Genomic DNA, 20,554 nt, shown 5'->3' with positions numbered 1-20,554 from the left:
TTAAGTACACAACTCAAAGAATTTTGACAAATGCAAACATCTATGTAGAGCACACTGATCAATATGTAGAACATTTGCATCACTTCAGAAAGTTTCTTCATACCTCTTTCTAATTTATTACTATGCTCTATAAGCAAACCTTGTTCTTATTTGTTCCACCATATATTTGTTTTACCTCTTCTAAAGCTTCATATAAATGAAATCATACAGTTTCCACTCTCAGTGTGTTTTGGTTTTCAAAGGAATGCTACAAGAATTTATCCATAGTGCTGCCCACAACACTTGGTTTATACATTTTTATTTCTTAAATAACTTAACAGGATACTATGGGCCACTAAGGTGCTAATCATATTTTCAATCTTTATTTTCTCTCTGTTCTTCACATTGGATACGTTTCATTGAAAGATCTTTAAACTCACTTACTCACTATCTGCAGCCTAAAATCTGATAAAACTATCTAGTGATTTTTTCCTTAATTTTTAGTTTTAGAATTTTAATTTTGGTCTCTTCTAGAGTTTCAATTTCTCAGCTTAGATTCCCCATCTGTTCATTTATCATAACCATTATCCGTTGAGACCTTGAATATATATATTGCCTTAAAGACTTTCACTTGAACTCCTGAATTATATTGACTCATGGATTCCTATTTCTTTGCATACCTAGTATTTTTTTTATTTTAATCTTGATTTATAAATATGAGTGGTATGTTGTAGAAGGTGTAGATTATTTCTCTTTCTTTTAAAGGGTGTTGAGTTTTATTCTGGAAAATAGTCATATTTGTGGTAAATCATTTTCTCTTGTCTTTGGTTGGCCTAGATTTATTCTCTGTTAGTATCAGTTTACTTTCTACTAGGGTTTGGCAGTCATGACCTTGAGCCTCTCAGATCTCTAACTGCAGGAAGCATATTTGATCCATGGGCCCTGCTGAATTTATAACTGCTGTTTCATGAAGGCACTCATGAGCTGCTTCTAACCAATTGCTGAACATTGCAGAGATACTAATGCAATCTTATTCTTAAGAGATCCAAGATTCTTCTGATAGTTGACTCTGCCTTAAAGAGACATTGACAACCTTGCTTAACTTTCCTTAGAACTGCACTCTGCACTGGAATCTAATGGGCATCCAACATTCCTTCCTTTCTTTTCTTTCTTTTTCATTCAGGATAACACCTACATTGTAATCTAAAAAATCTTTGAGACACTTCCTCCTCCCTCCTTATTTTCTCTGACAGGTCTTTCCCCTAATAAATTTCTTGTGCATTTAATCTTCTCTCTCTCTTTGTTTTGATTTTGCTTCTCAGGTTATAGGGAATACACATAAGGCATAATCTTTATTTTAGGGGACGATACACACTTTTAAGGCATGGTTTTCTGTAGTAACATCTGAATTAACATGGTGCTTAGCAAAGCCTCTCCACTTTGGCTACACTACTTCTCTTAGAGCTACATGGCCTTTAAGATGAATGTCTCTTATCCTCCACAGTAGGTTATCTCTTCTATGCTTCACAGAATCTTGTCTTGCTCATATGTACCTTTCAGCCAAGGCTCAGCATTGTATATTCACACATACATCTGCATAATGCCCTGCCTCCCCCACTGTAAGCAGTTCCTCATCTCCAGTGCCCAGTTCCACAAATTTAAGCTGTCTCTTAGCTTAGCAAGACACTACTTGGCTTCTATCTCCTTTGGTCTATAAGAGAGAAAAATGACCCAGACAGAAAGTTGAGTCTATTGTGGAACTCACATCATATTCATCATATTTCCTCTCTCTCAAGGATTATAGGGCAGGTGCTGCCTCTTGTTCAACATCTGCAAAGAGTAGACTCATCTATATTTTCTATATTTTCCCAGTTTTCATAGTTGTTTTTGTCAGGAGAGTAAGTCTATTAGCCGTTACTTTGTCATAACTGGATGGAGAAATATGGTTGCAAAGAGAAATCAGCCTGCCTGTTTAAAAAAAAGAAAGTTTAAACAACACGTATTTCTGTTACTTATAAATGTGTAATTTGATAATAAAAATTATAAAATTAAATGTGAACCTGTTCACATTGGCATAATAACATGATGAAAGTTTATATATAGCAAGAGCAGTCATTTTAATATCCTGACAAGCATTCATATAAAGTAGGACTTAGTCAGTTGAAGGAAAAAGATGGAAAGAATGTTTCAGGCAGTAGAATAACATGTGTAAAAATCCAAAGGTATTTGGGAATCACATATATTTCAGTGCATCCAGTGTGATGAATGTGAGGCTGGAGAAGGGAGAGAAAGTGAAACTAGAGAAGTAAATATGTCAGATCATGAAGTTCTAATATGTTCTACTTAAGTGATTAAGGCTTTGGCTGGAAATAAATGAGGATCAGGAGAGTCTCATGATCAGATATGTGTTATAAAAGTTATAAAAGTATTTTTGATGTGGTGTAAATACTGCATTAAAAGATGGAGGGAAGGAGAATGGTGAAGTGAGGTGATATTGGCCATAGCTAATGCAATGTCAAGGCAGTTTATGAAATGTTAGGGAAATTAAAGCAATCAATTAGGTAACTAATTGGATGTTGATAATCAAGGATAAGAATCAAGTTTCTTTTTCTGATTTAGTCCATGTCCTCTAAAAAAGAACATACCAGACTAAGGAATACCATTTGGTTTTGATCTGAATTTCAATAGTGAGGTCTAGCTTGTGGGTACAGATGTCAGGAAGCAACATATCAATGGTAATTATGAAATTACCTTAGGAGAGTGTGGGAAACTGGAAGCTTTTCTAAAATAGGATTTCCAACATGAAAGACTGAGCTAAGGAAGAAGCTCACACAGAGATTAAAGAGAAGTTGCCAGAGAAGTAGGGGTTAAATCAGAAAAAAGGGTGAGGTAATCATAATCAACAGTACTAAACATGGCAAAAATGTCAAACAAGTTAATATATTAAAAGGATTTATTGCATAATGCAAAAATGGAAGGAAACTGTTGGCTTTGATGTTAGAAATTGTAATGAAGAGGTGTGGGAATCTGAGCAGAGTGTTGGAGGGAGCAAACCAGGTTAGATTTCATTGAGAGGTGAATGGGAGGTAACCTCTCAAGAAGCTCTGCATTTTTTTTTTAGAGAAACTTGATGATAAGGGGAGAAAACAGGTAGCTGCAGAGACACTGAGACAAAAAAAAAGATTTGTATTCTTAAAATAGGAAAGATATAGTATCACACTAGAACATGCCCATTCCTTCACTTCATTTGCTGTGAAGTGGGTTCCTTGATCAGAAGCAATGCTGTGTGGGGAACCATAACGTAGATAAGACATTTTATAAGTCTATGGATGGCATTTTTGATAGAAGCATTGCACACAGGGAAGGCAAACCCATATCTAGAGTATGTGTTTATTCCTGTGTGAACAAATCACTGCCCCTTCCATGATGGAAATGGTCCAATATAATCAACCTACCAACACGTAGCAGTATGATCACCTCAGGGAATGGTGCCACATTAGGGGCTGAGTGTGTGTCTCTGCTGCTAGCAAATTTGGCACTCAGCAGGGTAGTGTCTTCTGTTATGAGTGACACTTAATCACCTGAAAGTTTCTAATGAGAATTCAGAAGAGAAAATATCTCTTTCAACTTCAGCCAGCCAGCCTCTTCTGGGGAGCTCATTGAGGACCTTCATTTGAACTGTCAGCTTGTAGCCTTCCCTACAGATTTATCACTCTTATGTCCCCATAGTTGTGTGAGATGCTTTTGTAAATCTCATATTTACAGCTATTTCCTGTTGGTTTTGTTTCTCTAGAGAACCCTAATACACCATTATGGAAGTTTCAGCCACATATTGCAAACTACCACACAATGTGTCAAACCCTAACCAACAGTATATAATCTCTAAATATATGTATAATATTATTATAATTATATGAATTTAACCAGTAACGTGATACTTCCCACTGAAGTACTTCTCAAACACCTATGCAATATGTTAAACTATTTTAGCATCTTACCTAAACAAGTTTATTTCTTTTTTTTATATGGAATGCTTCATGAATTTGCATGTCATCCTTGCACAGGGGCCATGCTAATCTTCTCTGTATCATTCCAATTTTAGTATATGTGCTGCTGAAGTGAGCACTATACAAGTTTAAAGAATAAATTACTTGTAACAGCCTTTCCTTTAACAGTGAGAAGACTTATCTTCTGAAATAAATGATAAGGCTAACATAAACATTAATAAGGATATTATTCTGATGTAAAATCTTTGTTTTCTAGACAGAGTATTCAGATGATTAAGAAAAATTGATTAAAAACTTTATATTAAGAGCAGACTAACAATCCACATTATTTCACAGGGAGAAAACTAAATTTTAGTTTTGTATAAATACCAGGCTTTCTATTTTTAAATATATGAAACACAGACATTAAATTTTAGTCAGCACTGACTATGACAGATAGAATTCACATTCATAAACTCCTTTTTGCAACTCTGTGTATTTTACAACTCTCTATATTCATACAGGGCTTATAGTCAACAATAAGTATAACAAAATTCACCTCCTCCAACTCTCTACTACTTTCTGTATGCATTTCTAGCTTGTAGTCAACAATGTCTGTAACAAACAAAACATATCCCCTTAAACTTTCTACCACATTCCATATCCACTCTACTTATAGTTTTCGCTTATCCAGACTGCACATAAGAAATAAATTTGATAATGAATTCAGAAAGCTTTTTGAATCTGAATATTTCTTTCCAATAATAGTATCCATGAAGGAGAAAAGAGATATACTACAAAACAATGTAAGAAGGAAGAGTTTATGCTTGGGTTTGGAGTACAACCAGGCATCTATATACTTTATACTCAGAACACACAAGTGATTATTTCACAAAAGCCCAAAATCTCTCACTCTAATTCAGCACTAACTTCAAAGGTCAGAAAAGCCCCAAGTTTGAAATATAGTCAGCTTTTTGATATTTAAGAGATTTATATCCAAAAAAACTCAAATTTTTCTCAATATTTTTCCAAAATGCTAAATAATACCAGGAATATGTTAGTTCACAAAATCAAGTTATTGCTTTTTAGAAAAATTAGTTCAGAGCGCTATTTATTTTAATACTGCTAACTTATGTAAATGTCTTATAAATGTCATCTCTTCTCTGAAGTCTTTTTTAGGTTATTCTTTATCTATCTGCTTTTTAAATTCTTCTAGTAAGTTTACTCCTTTAATAATACTGTCTTATAGTGTGCCCTAGTACATGTATATTCTAACTACAATTTAAACTCTTTGAAGCTAAGATTTAGGTTTTGCCTATTCATTACAGCATACGTTAACAATATACTGATTAATATTAACAAAGCCACTACAAATTCAAATTATTCCACATACTGTGATAACAAATGGCAAAGTAATCAAAATCTAGGTTCTTTGAAATCCTGGTAATCAAGGTTATAAAAATATCCATTTATATTTCTTACAAAACTTACCCTATTTCTTAAAAAGGTATATTTAAAGCATCAACATATTCTTATTTCATTATATTTTATAAGTGTCTTATTCACTATGTACATTGCTCATATCAGGTATCCTAACCTGTCAAGTTAGGCTATTTTTGAGAGGAATATTGAGAAAGTACTTATAATACAAGCTTATTTTATTAGTTAACTTGTATTATAAATTTAGGGACAATGTACACAAGCAGAATAAGATCACATTTGTTCAATTAGAATTTATCATAAAATTCCTTTTATTGGAGTTTGAAAAAATCCTTGTTTGTTCATAATATATTAAAATTAAAATTTTAAAACATATAGGTGATCAAGTTCTGGAAAATATACTGCAATTGTTTAATTTGTTCCAAGCCTATATCCAGAAAAACTTGTCCATATCTCTCAAAGATCTTCATCTTATTTACTGAAATTTTGTAACTAGATTTTCCTATTTATATGTATTTATAGCCTATCCCAAGGCTATTTACATTTTGATAATGATCTGACTGCTACAGTTACCATTGCAAAGGTAGTATTGGAAAGAATAATACTGTCAAACATAGCTCATTCTGTAGCACTTTTATGCTTACCATTTCTAATTTCCAGGCCCAGTAAAAAATGGATAATAAACCACACCTCCCCAACTATCTGTGCCTAACCCTTACCCCATAACTGCTTTAGGTGGTTAGGCCTCAGGGCATGGATAAGTTGGACAGAAAGAAACCAGAATTGTCAAGCTTGGATTTTATAGTTTTAAGTGAGGGCCATGAGATTGTCAGAGTTCCTATGCCCTTCTTTAGCTATTTCCAATTATTATATTTATTTCACTAAAAGCTGTGACCAGGACCATTGGAAAAGATTTTTGCTATTTTCAGAGGCAGGCTTTTTGCAGTTTTCTGCTGCTTTAGGGAAATTACAGCAGCAGTTTCTAATGTCCAGGTTTATTTACAGTGATTACAAAACTAATGCTTTGAATCTTGCTGTTCAGAGAGTTTTTTCTCTCTTTTTACTCTTTTACTTCAGAAGTACAAATTTATATAAGCTCCCTATTTATTTCTTAAGCAATTCCAATAGGACTTCTTTTCTTAAGAATTTTAATTACTTTGTTATTACCATCCAGAGTTTATACATTGAACAGACAGACAGACACAAATAGAAAGTTAGTATGCAAGAAATAGAAACACAGAAATTATTCTGTGAGCAACAATTAAAGGATTGAATATATTATCTCATCCCATTTCTACCTTTTCTGCAGAACATTTTAAGTGTAGTAGCTTCAATTTTAACTTTAATGGCAATATTTCCATTTTCTTTTTTTTTAGATGCATTGTCCAGGAATCGAACCCGGGTCTCCCGCATGGAAGGCGGGCATTCTAACCACTAAACTACCTGTGCACCCAGTATTTCCATTTTAAATCTTTTTTGTGTGTGGGGGGGGAGGGTGCATGGTCCAGGAATCAAAACCAGGTCTCCCGCATGGAACATTTTTAAATCATTTTGAAGCCAGAATATGTTGCAGAAATCAACCATTTTTACTGACTCATACATAAAATCTTTTCAATTTTGAAACCCCCAAAGTTTCTTTAAAAAGAATTTTCAGAGTCAGTAGCCAATTAGAAACATTTGACCAATACAAATGCAGGAACATATCAACTAACAAATTTAGACACTTAACATTTATTAGATTAAGTAACACACCAATTAATAACTAGATCAAATATATCAACTAACAATTAAACAGACATTTACCCCTTAACATACCAGTTAACAATTAAAATCTTACAATTCTTTGGGTAGAACTTAAACAGGTCTACTTAACTTCATTTAAGTACTACTTAATTATTGGATTACTCATTTCCTAGGAGTATACTTAATAGACAAATTTAGGTCAGGTCCTCAAATCTTGTACAGCATAGCACTCAGAAAACAGAAAGGCATAGAGATTAAAGTAAGGGGGATCATTCTGGAAGCATAACCCAGCCCTTGGAAAAGGGGATGTGAACTGCCATATTTACTTCCCAATCTGCTTTTACTCCTTATTGACCCACTCAACCAGTCAGATGTCCAGATATAGAACTGGAAACAATTCCTCTCTTTGAAGCTTTTTAAGGTGCCAAAAGTCTCTGGAGTTCTTGCAGAACAGAGAGCCCAATTGCCAAGCCACTAGACTAAATTCAGTCCAATGGTTGGAAAAGGCTCAGTTATCTAGTTTACTTGCTCTCCTGGGGCTCCAGAGCCTAAGGCATTTGTCACATCTGTGTCATCAAATTGTTATCAGACAAAGGCTATGGATTCTTTTGCCCAACTCACTCAATAACCAATTACTGAGACACCAGGGTTTCAAAGAGAGACATTTTAATACTAGGCATGTAGTAGGAGAACAGATGGCCTATCAGACCAAAATCTGTCTCCCTGAGTTTAGGAGGCTCATGGATTTTATGGATTTTGGCAAAGGGAGAAGAGGTCATTGCAATTTCAAATAGCAGCTCTAAGCAGAAAAGGAAAGAGTGTTATCATTATCATTCCAATACTAAAGGTGTAAACCAAAATGAAGGGAGACAAGTCATCTTTTCAAAAGCAAAGTGTTCTAGTTTGCTAGCTGCTGGAATGCAACACACCAGAGATGGATTGGCTTTTAATAAAAGGGGATTTATTTTGTTTGTTCTTCAGAGGAAATGCAGCTAACTTTCCACTGAGGTTCTTTCTTACGTGGAAGGCACAGGATGGTCTCTGCTGGTCTCTCCAGGCCACTGGGTTCCAACAACTTTCCCCAGGGTGACTTCTTTCTGCATCTCCAAAGGCCTGGGCTAAGCTGCAAGTGCTGAGATGAGGAATGCTGAGCTGCTAGGCTGTGCTACGTTGCATTCTCTCATTTAAGCACCAGCCAATTAAGTCAAACGTCACTCATTGCAGCAGACATGCCTCCTAGCTGCAGATGTAATTAGCAATAGATGAGATTCACATACCATTGGTTTGTGTCTGCAGCAACAGAAATAGGTATGCTCACCTGGCCAAGTTGACAACTGAATCTAACTAACACACAGAGCCTAGCTGATATGATTTACACATGCAAAGGGCTGAAATTAGTTAATGGCTGACTTCAAATTCTTCATTAGCATTAGGGCCTTTGCCCTACAAGTTACTTTAAGAAATGACCAGATAAAGGGAGTAATAGCTCTTACAATGACAAAGGCATAAGATAAGGGCTTTTAAAATCATTTCAGGGCAGCTGAATTATAGTTTAGGGATTTCAGATATTCCTCTGTCTTCTCCAATATACCAGAAAGCAAAAAGGAATATCTGTATAATGATTCAGTAATGAAAATCATCCCTTAAATCCTAATTTCTTGGTTACATTAAAATGGCTATAACTAGAAACATTGAACATACAAATATCTCTTAAGGATAAGAAAATGCTGGAACACCCTTACATTGTTAATGGAAACAACTTTGGCAGTTTTTAAAATAAATATGCAAAAACCATTGCACTTCAAAATATTTATAAAAGATGTACATACAAAAACTGATATTCAAATGTCTATGGCTACTTTCTTGTAATAATCCCAAACTGTAGACAACCCAAATGTACATCAACAGATGAATGGATTGTGGTAGATCCATACAATGGACTAGCACTCAACAATAAAATGGAATGAACTATTGACATAGTCAACAACTTGGACAAATCTCAAAATCATTATGCCTTTTTAAGGAGCCTGCATGCATCACCACCACTACCAAAATGAATGAAGAGTTTATACTGTATGCACTCATATGTATACCCTTCCAGGAAATGCTAACTAATCCACAATTACAGAGCAGAACAGTGGTTGCCTGGGTATTTAGGTAGAGGGAAGAGATACTGGAGGGAAGGATGGATTAAAGAGAAAGGGTATAAGGAGACTCTGGGTGATGGTGAATATGGTCATTATCATGTTTGTGGTGATGATTTCACAGATATATACACATGCCAAATCTCATCAAATAATGCACTTTGAATATATGTAGTTTGTTGAATGTCAATCAATAAAGTTTTAAAAGTATGGATTTGTCTGTATAAACATTGGAAAATATTGGCATCATTACTACAGTTCCAAGAAAGTAAAAACACTTTCATATGAGAATCTTCATCATAAGAAATGGTTTCTGCAAATCCTTTCTATTCTAAAAACGACTGTCACTTTAATATTCTGAATCCCTACATGGTCAATATCAGACATCTCTAAGATGAAACATGTAAAGTTGTGTTCTTCTAATCAATTCCTGGGGGTTCAGACTTATTGTGGGTAGGACTTTTGGTTTTATTTCAGTTGAAATTTGACCCACCTCATTCAAGGTCATTCTTAATCCCAATACGGGAGTCCTTTATAAGAGGATAAAGAACACACAAAGATGAAACCTAGAGAGCTCAGAGAAGCCCCAGAGAAGTTAAGAAACAAAGATACATTGACAGAGGCTGAGAGAGGAAGCCATTGAAGACAGAAGCTGAAAACAGTGAAACCTGAGAGAGAAGAACCACAGACATCAACCATGTGCTGTCCCATGTGACAGAGACTTTCTTCAAAGAAGGTACCACCCTATTGATGCTTTAATTTGGGCATTTCCATGGTCTCAGAACTGTGAATTTGTGAGCTAATAAATCCCCATTGTAAAAGTCAACACATTTTTTAATATATTTCATTCTAGAAGCTTTAACAAACCTAAACATAATGTTATATAAATACTGGGAAGAATATCTTTAAGGCCTTAGTTCTGGAGATCTAGGTTGGGATCCTCTATGTGCCATTTACTAGCTATATGAAATTAGGCAAGGTATTTAATCACTCTAAACTTCAGTTTTCACAATAGAAAAATAGGAGATACTAATAGCACCTACTCCATAGGGTTGCTAAAAGAAGTAATTTGATAAAATATAGAGAGTATTCTATGCAGGCTAAATATCAATTTGCTGACATATTGTAAGAGGTAATTAAATATGAGCTTCTAAAAACTAAGGCCCCTGTGATTAATAATTTTCATTCTATCAGTTTGTGACATTTTTCCTCCAAAAGATGAATAATGAGGTAAATGAGGCATACTATTTAGTTCTCCTGACTTTTCAGCAGGCAACAGACTTTGCACATTTTTTAGTGGGGAGAGGTACTTATTTCAGACCCAGTTGGTTCTCTTCCACTCTAAAATGTAGCAGCATTAATATGGTGTTTGTCTGAGGGTAAAACTTTAACATTAAATACTCTCAAAACATTTGAAATGCAAGAAATTAGATTTTCAAAATATTTTGAAATATTGGTGGCTGCTGATGGACAGAGAAATGACTCTTTTGCTATTAGGAAGAGCTAATAGTCTTTTCTGTAGTGCTAATGTAAGATGAAAAATTACTATAATATTTTGATAATATTTTATAACTAACTCTTTTTTAATTTTATTTATTAAACATACCAACATACAAACACAAACATTCTTACCATATGATCATTCCATTCTTCATGTATAATCAGTAATCCACAATATGCAATATCATCACATAGTTGCATATTCATCATCATGATCATTTCTTAGAACATTTGCATCAATTCAGAAAAAGAAATAAAAGATAAACAGAAAAATTCATACATACCATACCTCTTACCCCTCCCTTTCATTGATAACTAGCATTTTCTTTTTTTTATTTTCCATTTCTTCTACAGTTTGGGTCTTTCTTCCCATCATTTTTTATTTATTTTTTAAAATTTTATTTATTAAACATACCAACATACAAACACAAACATTCTTACCACGTGATCATTCCATTCTACATATATAATCAGTAACTCACAATATCCTCACATAGCTGTATATTCATCATCATGATCATTTCTTAGAATGTTTGCATCCATTCAGAAGAAGAAATAAAAAGAAGACAAAAAAAATCGTAAGTATCATACCCTTTTCCCCTCCCTTTCATTGATCACTAGCATTTCAATATACTAAATTTATTTTAACAATTGTTCCCCCTATTACTTATTTATTTTTAATCCATATATTTTACTCAACTGTTGATAAAGTAGATAAAAGGACCACCAGACACAAGGTTTTCACAATCACACAGTCATTTGTGAAAGCTATATCATTATACAAACATCTTCAGGAAACATGGCTACTGGAACACAACTCTACATTTTCAGGCACTTCCCACAAGCCTCTCCATTACACCTTAGCTAAAAAGGTGATACCTATATTATGCATAAGGATAACCTCCAGGATAACCTCTCAACTCTGTTTGAACTCCCTCAGGCATTGACACTTTATTTTGTTTCATTTCACTATTCCCCCTTTTGGTCAGGAAGGTTTTCTCAATCCCTTGATGCTGAGTCCCAGCTCATTCTAGGATTTCTGTCCCATGTTACCAAGAAGGTCCACACCCCTGGGAGTCATGTCCCATGTACAGAGGGGAAGGGCAGTGAGTTTGCTTGTCATGTTGGCTGAGAGAGAGAAGTCACATCTAAGCAACAAAAGAGGTTCTCTTGGGGGTGACCCTTAGGCCTAATTTTAAGTAGGCTTAGCCTATCCTTTGTGGGGTTAAGTTTCATATGAACAAACTCCAAGGTTGGGGGCTCCAGCCTATTGCTTTTGTTGTCCCCATTGCTTATGAGAATATCAAGAATTTCCCACTTGGGAAAGTTGAATATTCCCCCCTTTCTCACCATTCCCTGAAGGGGATGTTGCAAATACTTTTTTTATTCACTGTTCAAATCACTCTGGAAAAACATACAAAATTTCATGCCCTACTCAAGGTTCTGTGTATTATGGTGTTCAATTAAGCTGTCTACATAATTCATATTAGGAAATACACTAGTCAAAATATAAATTTTGTACCAAATAAACATTTTTGCTTTAGTCTCATGCATAAGTCAAAGCTTTAAAATATTAATTACCATCTATTTTCAACACCCTGCAGTATTGACATTCCTTTGTTCTTCCTCATGCAAAAACATTTTATAATTTGTACATTTAGTCACTATCACTATACACTCTAGGTTTAACCTAGATTATACCGTCTCAGTCTTTATCATCCATCTTTCCTTCTGATTTCATTTGTGCCCCCACGCCTCCTCCCTCTATCATTCTCACATTCAGCTTCTTTCAGCATTCTAGTATTATTGTGTTACAGATAGGTAGTATTGTGCTATCCATTTCTGAATTTTTGCAATCAGTCCTGATGCACAATCTGTATCCCTTCAGTTTCAATTACCCAACATCTACCCTATTTCTATCTCCTGAGAGTCTCTGTTACCAACTGAAGTTTTCTAAGTTCATTCACTAATGTCAGTTCATATCAGTGAGACCATACAGAATTTGTCCTTTGGTGTTTGGCTAATCTCACTCAGCATAATGTCCTTAAAGTCCATCCATGTTGTTACATACTTCATAATTTTATTCTGTCTTACAGCTGCATAATATTCCATCATATGTATATACTGCAGCTTCTCTAGCCACTCATCCATTGAAGGATATTTGGGCTGTTTCCATCTCTTGACAATTGTAAATAATGCTGCTATAAACATTGGTGTGCAAAATGTCCAGTTGTGTCTTTGCCCTCATGTCTTCTGAGTAGATACCTCACAATGGTACTGCTGGGTCATGTGGCAATTCTATACTAGCTTCCTGAGGAACTACCAAACTGCCTTCCACAGCAATTGTACCATTTGACATTCCCACCAACAGTGGATAAGTGTGCCTCTTTCTTCACATCCTCTCCAGCACTTATCATTTTCTGTTTTATTGATGGCCATTCTGGTGGGTGTGAGATGATATCTCATTGTGGTTTTGATTTGCATTTCCCTAATAGGCAGGAAAATTGAGCATCTTTACATGTGCTTTTGGCCATTTGTATTTCCTCTTCTTAGAAGTGTCTGTACATGTCCTTTGTCCATTTTGTAATTGGGTTGTCTGTCTTTTTGTTGTTGAGTTGAGTGATCTTTTTATATATTCTGAATGCTAGAACTTCATCTGATATATCATTTCCAAATATTGCCTCCCATTGTGTAGGCTGTGTTTTTACTTTCTTTTTTTTATTTTATTTTTTTAAATACTAAAACATGAAACAAATGCAAATATTCCTATTTTGATCATTCTGTTCTACAAATATAATCAGTAATTCACAATATCATCACATAGTGGCATATTCATCATCATAATCATTTCTTGGAACATTTGCATCTATTCAAAAAAAATAAAATGAAAACAGAAAAAATATTTATACATACCATACCTCTTAACCCTCCCTTTTGTTGATCACTAGCATTACAAACTAACTATATTTTAACGTTTGTTCCCCCTATTATTTATTTTTATTCCATACGTTCTACTCGTCTGTTGACAAGGTAGATAAAAGGAGCATCAGACACAAGGTTTTCACAATCACACAGTCACATTGTGAAAGGTATATCATTATACAATTATCTTCAAGAAACATGGCTACTGGAACACAGCTCTACATTTTCAGGCAGTTCCCTCCAGCCTCTCCATTACATCTTGAATAACAAGGTGATATCTACTTACTGTGTAAGAATAACCTCCAGGATAACCTCTCGACTCTGTTTGGAATCTCTCAGCCATTGATACTTTGTCTCATTTCACTCTTCCCCCTTTTGGTCGAGAAGGTTTTCTCAATCCCTTGATGCTGAGTCTCAGCTCATTATAGGATTTCTGTCCCATGTTGCCGGGAAGGCCCACACCCCTGGGAGTCATGTCCCACGTAGACAGGGGGAGGGTGGTGAGTTTTCCTGTTGTATTCACTGGAGAGAGAGGCCACATCTGAGCAACAAAAGAAGTTCTCTTGGGGGTGACTCTTAGGCTAATTTTAAGTAGACTTGACCTATCCTTTGTAGGGTTAAGTTTCATATGAACAAACTCCAAGACTGGGGGCTCAGCCTCTAGCTTTGATTTTCCACACTACTTATGAGAATATCAAGAATTCAACTTGGAGAAGTTGAATTTTCCCCCATTCTCACCATTCTCTGAAGTGGACTTTGTAAATATATCTTTATTCACTGTTCAAATCACTCTGGGATCTATCAGGGCATCAGTTTGTACAAACCAACAAAATATTATGTCCTACTCAAGGCTCCACATACTTATGGTGTTCAATTAAGCTGTCTAAAGAAATTATATTAGGAAATACACTAGTCAAAATATAAATTTTGCAAAAAATAAACATTTTTTGCTTTAGTCTTACACATCAGTTGAAATTTAAAAATATTAATTACCATCTATTTTAAGCACCCTGCAGTAATGACATTCCTTTGTTCTTCCTTGTGCGCAAACATTTTTAAAATTTGTACATTTAGTCACTATCATTACACACTCTAGGCATTCCTAGACTATACTGCCTCAATCTTTATTGTCTATCTTTCTTTCTGATTTCATTTGAGCCCCCAACCCTCCTCCCTCTATCATTCTCACATTCAGCTTCATTCAGTGTGTTAACATAATAGTATTACAGTTAGGTAGTATTGTGCTGTCCATTTCTGAGTTTTTACATTCAGTCCTGTTACACAATCTGTGTCCCTTCAACTCCAATTACCCAATATTTTACCCTATTTCTATCTCTTGATGGTCTCTGTTACCAATGAAATTGTCCAAGTTTATTCACTAATGTCAGTTTATATCAGTGAGACCATACAGTATTTGTCCTTTTGTTTCTGGCTAATCTCACTCAGCATAATGTCCTTAAGGTCCATCCATGTTGTCATGATGTATAATTCTTTCAATCTGTTGCTGGGTTCGATTTGCTAAAATTTTGTTGAGGATTTTTGCATCTATATTATTTGGAGAAATTGGTCTGTAGTTTTCTTTTTTTGTAATATCTTTGTCTGACTTTGGTATGAGTGTGATGTTGGCTTCATAGAATGAGTTAGGTAGCTTTCCCTCCTCTTCAATTTTTTTTGAAGAGTTTGAGCAGGATTGATACTAATTATTTCTGGAATGTTTGGTAGAATTCACATGTGAAGCCATCTTGTCCTGGACTTATCTTTTTGAGGAGCTTCTTAATGACTGATTCAATTTCTTAACTTGTGATTGGTTTGTTGAGGTCGTCTATTTCTTCTTGAGTCAAAGTTGGTTGTTCATGCCTTTCTAGAAAATAGTCCACTTCATCTACATTGTTGTATTTATTAGCATAAAGTTGTTCATAGTATCCTATCATTACTTCCTTTATTTCTGTGGTGTCAGTGGTTATGTCTCCTCTTCCATTTCTGTTCTTATCTATTTGCATCCTCTCTCTTCTTCTTTTTGTCAGTCTTGATAAGGGTCCATCAGTCATATTGATTTTCTCATAAAACCAGCTTCTGGTTTTGTTGATTTTCTCAATTGTTTTCATGTTCTCAATTCCAATTATTTCTGCTATAATCTTCGTTATTTTTTTCCTTTTGCTTGCTTTGGGGTTAGTTCACTGTTCTTTCTCTACTTCTTCCAAGTGGACAGTTAATTCCCCGATTTTGCCCTTTCTTCTCTTTTGACATAGGCATTTAGGGCAATAAATTTCCCTCTTAGTACTGCCTTTGCTGCATCCCATAAGTTTTGATATGTTTTGTTTTCATTTTCATTTGCCTTGAGATATTTACTGATTTCCCTTGCTATTTTTTCCTTGACCCACTGGTTGTTTTAGAGTGTGTTGTTGAACCTTCCATATTTGTGAATTTTCTGATACTCTGTCTATTATTGATCTCCAATTTCATTCCTTTATGATCTGAGAAAGTGTTTTGTATGATTTCAATCTTTTTTGATTTATTGAGACTTGCTTTGAGACCCAGCATATGATCTACCCTTGAGAATGATCCAGGAGCACTTGAGAAAAAAGTGTATTTTGCTGTTGTGGGGTATAATGTTCTATAAATGTCTAAGTCTAGCTCATTTATTGTATTATTCAAATTCTCTGTTTCTTGATCCTCTGTCTAGATGTTGTGTGCATTGATCAAGTGGGGAATTGAATTCTCCAACTATAATGGTAGATGTGTCTATTTCTCTTTTCAGTGTTTGCCACATGTATTTTGGAGCATTCTGGCATGATGCACAAATATTTATGATTGTTATGTCTTCTTGTTGAATTATTCCTTTTATTAATACATAGTATCCTTCTTTGTCTCTTTTAACTGTTTTACATTTGAAGTTTAATTTGTTGGATATTAGTATAGCTACTTCTGCTCTTTTCTGATTGTCGTTTGCATGAAATATCTTTTTGCAACCTTTCACTTTAAACCTATGTTTGTCTTTGGGTCTAAGATGTGTTTCCTGTAGACAGCATATAGATTGGTCCTGTTTTTTAATCCATTCTGCCAGTCTATGTCTTTTGATTGAGGAGTTTAATTCATTAACATTTAGTGTTATTACTGTATGAGCAGTACTTTCTTCTACCATTTTGCCTTTTGGATTTTATAAGTTATATCTAATTTTCCTTTTTTTACCTTTACTGATAGTCTTCCTTCCTACACTCTTCTCAACATCTCTCTCTTCTGTCTTTTCATACCTGTTTCTAGTGCGCCCTTTAGTATTTCTTGTTGAGCCAGTCTCTTGGTCACAAATTCTCTCAGTGATATTTTTTGTCAGAAAATGTTTTAATTTCTCCCTCATTTTTGAAGGACAATTTTGCTGGATATTGAAGTCTTGGTTGGCAGTTTTTCTCTTATAGTAATTTAAATATATCATCCAACTGTCTTCTCACCTCCATGGTTTCTGCTGAGAAATCTATGCATAGTCTTATTGGGCTTCCCTTGTATGTGATGGATTGCTTTTTTCTTTCTGCTTTTAAGATTCTCTCTTTCTCTTTGACATCTGACATTCTGATTAGTATGTGTCTTGAAGTATGTCTATTTGGATCTATTCTCTTTGGGGGTATGCTGCACTTCTTGGATCTGTAATTTTAAGTCTTTCATAAGAGTTGGGAAATTTTCAGTGATAATTTCATCCATTAGTTTTTCTCCTCCTTTTCCCTTCTCTTCTACTTCTGGGACACTCACAACATGTATATTCATGCACTTCATATTGTCATTCAATTCCCTGAGTTCCTGCTCATATTTTTCCATTTTTCCCTATATTTTCTTTTGCTTGCTAGATTTCAGATGTTCTGTCCTCCAGTTCACTAATCCTATCTTCTGCCTCTCGAAATCTAACATTGTAGGTTTCCATTGTTTTTTAATCACTTCTACTGTGCCTTTCATTCCCATAAGTTCTGTGATTTGTTTTTTCAGACTTTCAATTTCTCCTTTTTGTTCATTCTTTGCCTTCTTTATATCCTCCATCAATTCATTGATTTTATTTTTGATGAGGTCTTCCATGTCTGTTCATATATTCTAAATTAATTGTTTCAACTCCTGTATCTCATTTGAATTGTTGGTTTGTTCCTTTGACTGGGCCATATCTTCAGTTGTCCTAGTGTGATTTCTTATTTTTTGCTGGTGTCTAGGCATTTTTTTACCTTAATTTGTTTATTCTGGAGATTACTTTCACTTCTTTTACCTAGGGTTTTCTTGCTGGATAAATTTGTTGTCTGTCTGTTCTTTCACATTGAGTTCAGCTTTCTCTGGACCTCTAGTTTAGGTTTTGTTTAACAGAAGAGAACTTTCCAGTACTTGTTTTCTTGTTTCTTGCCCTGCCTGTATGGTGTCTTCCCCCCCACAACCCTTATGAGGGTCTACTTAGGTATTATAGACCCCAGCCAGATTTTCACAGACCAAACTGGCCTCCTGTCAGGAGGAAAGAGTCATCTGTGTCAGTTTTCCCTGAGGGTGTGACCCAGCAGGTTGGAAGACTTTCCTGTGAAGTCTCTGGACTCTGTTTTTCTTATCCTGCCCCATATTTGGTGCTTGTCTGCCTGCATGTCCCACCAGCATAAGATGATGTGGTACCTTTAACTTTGGCAGACTCTCCCTGCTTAGGGAGTGGTAGAGACAGAGGAGAGGTTGTAGTCTGGTTTTAATGGCTTCAAATTACCAAGCCCTGGTATCTGAACCCTCAAGGGAGGGATTCCGCCTGAGTTGGGCTTCATCCCTCCCCTGGGGAAGGCACAGGCTCCAGACAAGCCCTCAGACAAACTTGTTTCTGCCTATGCCTGGGGCAGTTGCAGCCTGAGAAATCCTGCCAGTGTATCCAAAGGCAGCCAAGTCTTTGTAGAAACACAGCCACAAAAAACCTCTGTTTCTTTTTTTTCTTTTTCCATCAGCCCTGCCCCCTTGGCGCCGGGGCAAAGATGAGCGACCTCCGCTTTGACCAGGTTCACCTGATCTGTGGGCCATTTTTAGTTGTCAGAACTTGTTAATTAATTCCACAATTGGCATTTGGTTGTGCTCAACTCCTGCTGCTGGTAAAGTTTCTTTCCTTTCCCCTATGGGAAGCAGCCTGTGGGGAAGGGGCATTGGCCACCATGGCTTTGGTATCTCATGGTTCTGGGGGGCTTGCAGCCAGTCCAGCTGGTCCAGACTGGGGTACACTGTGTGTCCGGTCACTGACATGGCCCCAGGAGCTGTTCTGTACTATTCTTAGTTATTTAGTAGCTGTTCTGGAGGACAAAATTGCACACCCTGCTAAGCCACCATCTTGGCACTGTTTCCTGTTTTTACTTTTTTGATGATGTTCTTTGATGCACAAAAGTGCTTAATTTTGCGTTCACATTTATTTATTTCTTCAATGCTCATGCTTTGGGTGTAAGGTCTACAAAACTGCCTCCTATTATAAGATTTATGATATTTCCCTACATTTTCTTCTAAAAGTTTTATTGTCGTAGATCTAATGTTTAGGTCTTTGATCCATTTTGAGTTAATTTTTGTATAAGGTGTGACATATGGATCCTCTTTCATTCTTTGCATGTGGATATCCAGTTTCCTAGGCACCATTTATTGAAGAGAGTCTTCTGTCCCAGATGAGTTGGCTTGACTGTTTTATCAAAGATCAATTGTCCATAGATGAGAAGATCTATCTCTGAACATTCTATTGGATTCCATTGTTCAGTATATCTATCTTTATGCCCATACCAGGTTGTTTTGACTGCTGTAGCTTCATAATACACCTTAAAGTCAGGTAGCATGAGACTTTATGAAGCAACTTCATTTTTCTTTCTCAGGATACTTTTAGCTATTTGGGGTACCCTGCCCTTCCAGATAAATTTGGTTATTGGTTTTTCTATTTCTGAAAAGTAAGCTTTTGGGATTTCAATTTGTGTTGCATTGAATATGTAAATCAATTTAGGTAGAATTGACAACTTAACTATATTTAGTCTTCCAATCCATGAACATGGTATGCCCTTCCATTTATTTAGGTCTTCTGTGATTTCTTTCAACAATTTCTAGTTGTTTTCTTTGTATAGGTCTTTTGAATCTTTAGCTAAATTTATTCCTAAATATTTTATTCTTTTGGTTGCAATTTTAAATGAACTTTTTTTTTTATTTTGCCTTCAGATTATTCATTACTTGTGCATAGAAACACTACAGATTTTTGAGTGTTGATCTTGTAACCTGCCACTTTGCTGTAGTCATTTATTAGCTCTGGTAGTTTTGCTGTGGATTTTTCAGGGTTTTCAACATATAGTATCATATCATCTGCAAACAGTGAGAGATTTACCTCTTCCTTTCCATTTTGATGCTTTGCATTTCTTTTCCTTGCCTGATTGCTCTGGCTAGAACTTCCAACACAGTGTTGAATAACAATGGTGATAGTGGACATCCTTGTCTTGTTCCTGATCATAGGGGAAAAGTTTTCAGTCTTTCCCCATTGAGGATGATGTTAACTGTGGGTTTTTCATATATTCCCTTTATCATGTTGAGGATGTTCCCTTCTATTCTTATCCTTTGAAGTGTTTTCAACAGGAAAGGATGTTGAATTTTCTCTAATGCCTTTTCTGCATCAATTGAGATGATCATGTGGTTTTTCTGCTTTGATTTATTGGTATGGTGTCTTACATTAATTGATTTTCTTGTGTTGAACCATCCTTGCATATTTCAGATGAATCCTACTTGGTTATGGTATATAATTCTTTTAATGTGCTGGTGGATTCAATTTGCAAGAATTTTTTGAGGATTTTTGCATCTATATTCATTAGAGAGATTGGTCTGTAGTTTTCTTTT

At 35.4% G+C, this 20,554-nt stretch overlaps 1 non-coding gene and 1 pseudogene across 1 annotated transcript; one reads left to right on the top strand and one right to left on the bottom strand.

The window, feature by feature from the left end:
• Window positions 1-20,554, top strand: part of LOC143671830 (developmental pluripotency-associated protein 2-like) — a 66,367-nt pseudogene that overhangs the window by 29,800 nt on the left and 16,013 nt on the right.
• Window positions 3,999-4,105, bottom strand: LOC143672238 (U6 spliceosomal RNA). The gene has a single exon (XR_013169707.1). It is a non-coding gene; the product is annotated as a U6 spliceosomal RNA (small nuclear RNA).

The sequence above is a fragment of the Tamandua tetradactyla genome, chromosome X, assembly GCF_023851605.1.
Source record: "Tamandua tetradactyla isolate mTamTet1 chromosome X, mTamTet1.pri, whole genome shotgun sequence".
Classification (NCBI taxonomy): Eukaryota; Metazoa; Chordata; class Mammalia; order Pilosa; family Myrmecophagidae; genus Tamandua; species Tamandua tetradactyla.
Note: the sequence above shows the minus strand (reverse complement) of the source record. Positions and strands in the feature narration are given on the sequence as shown.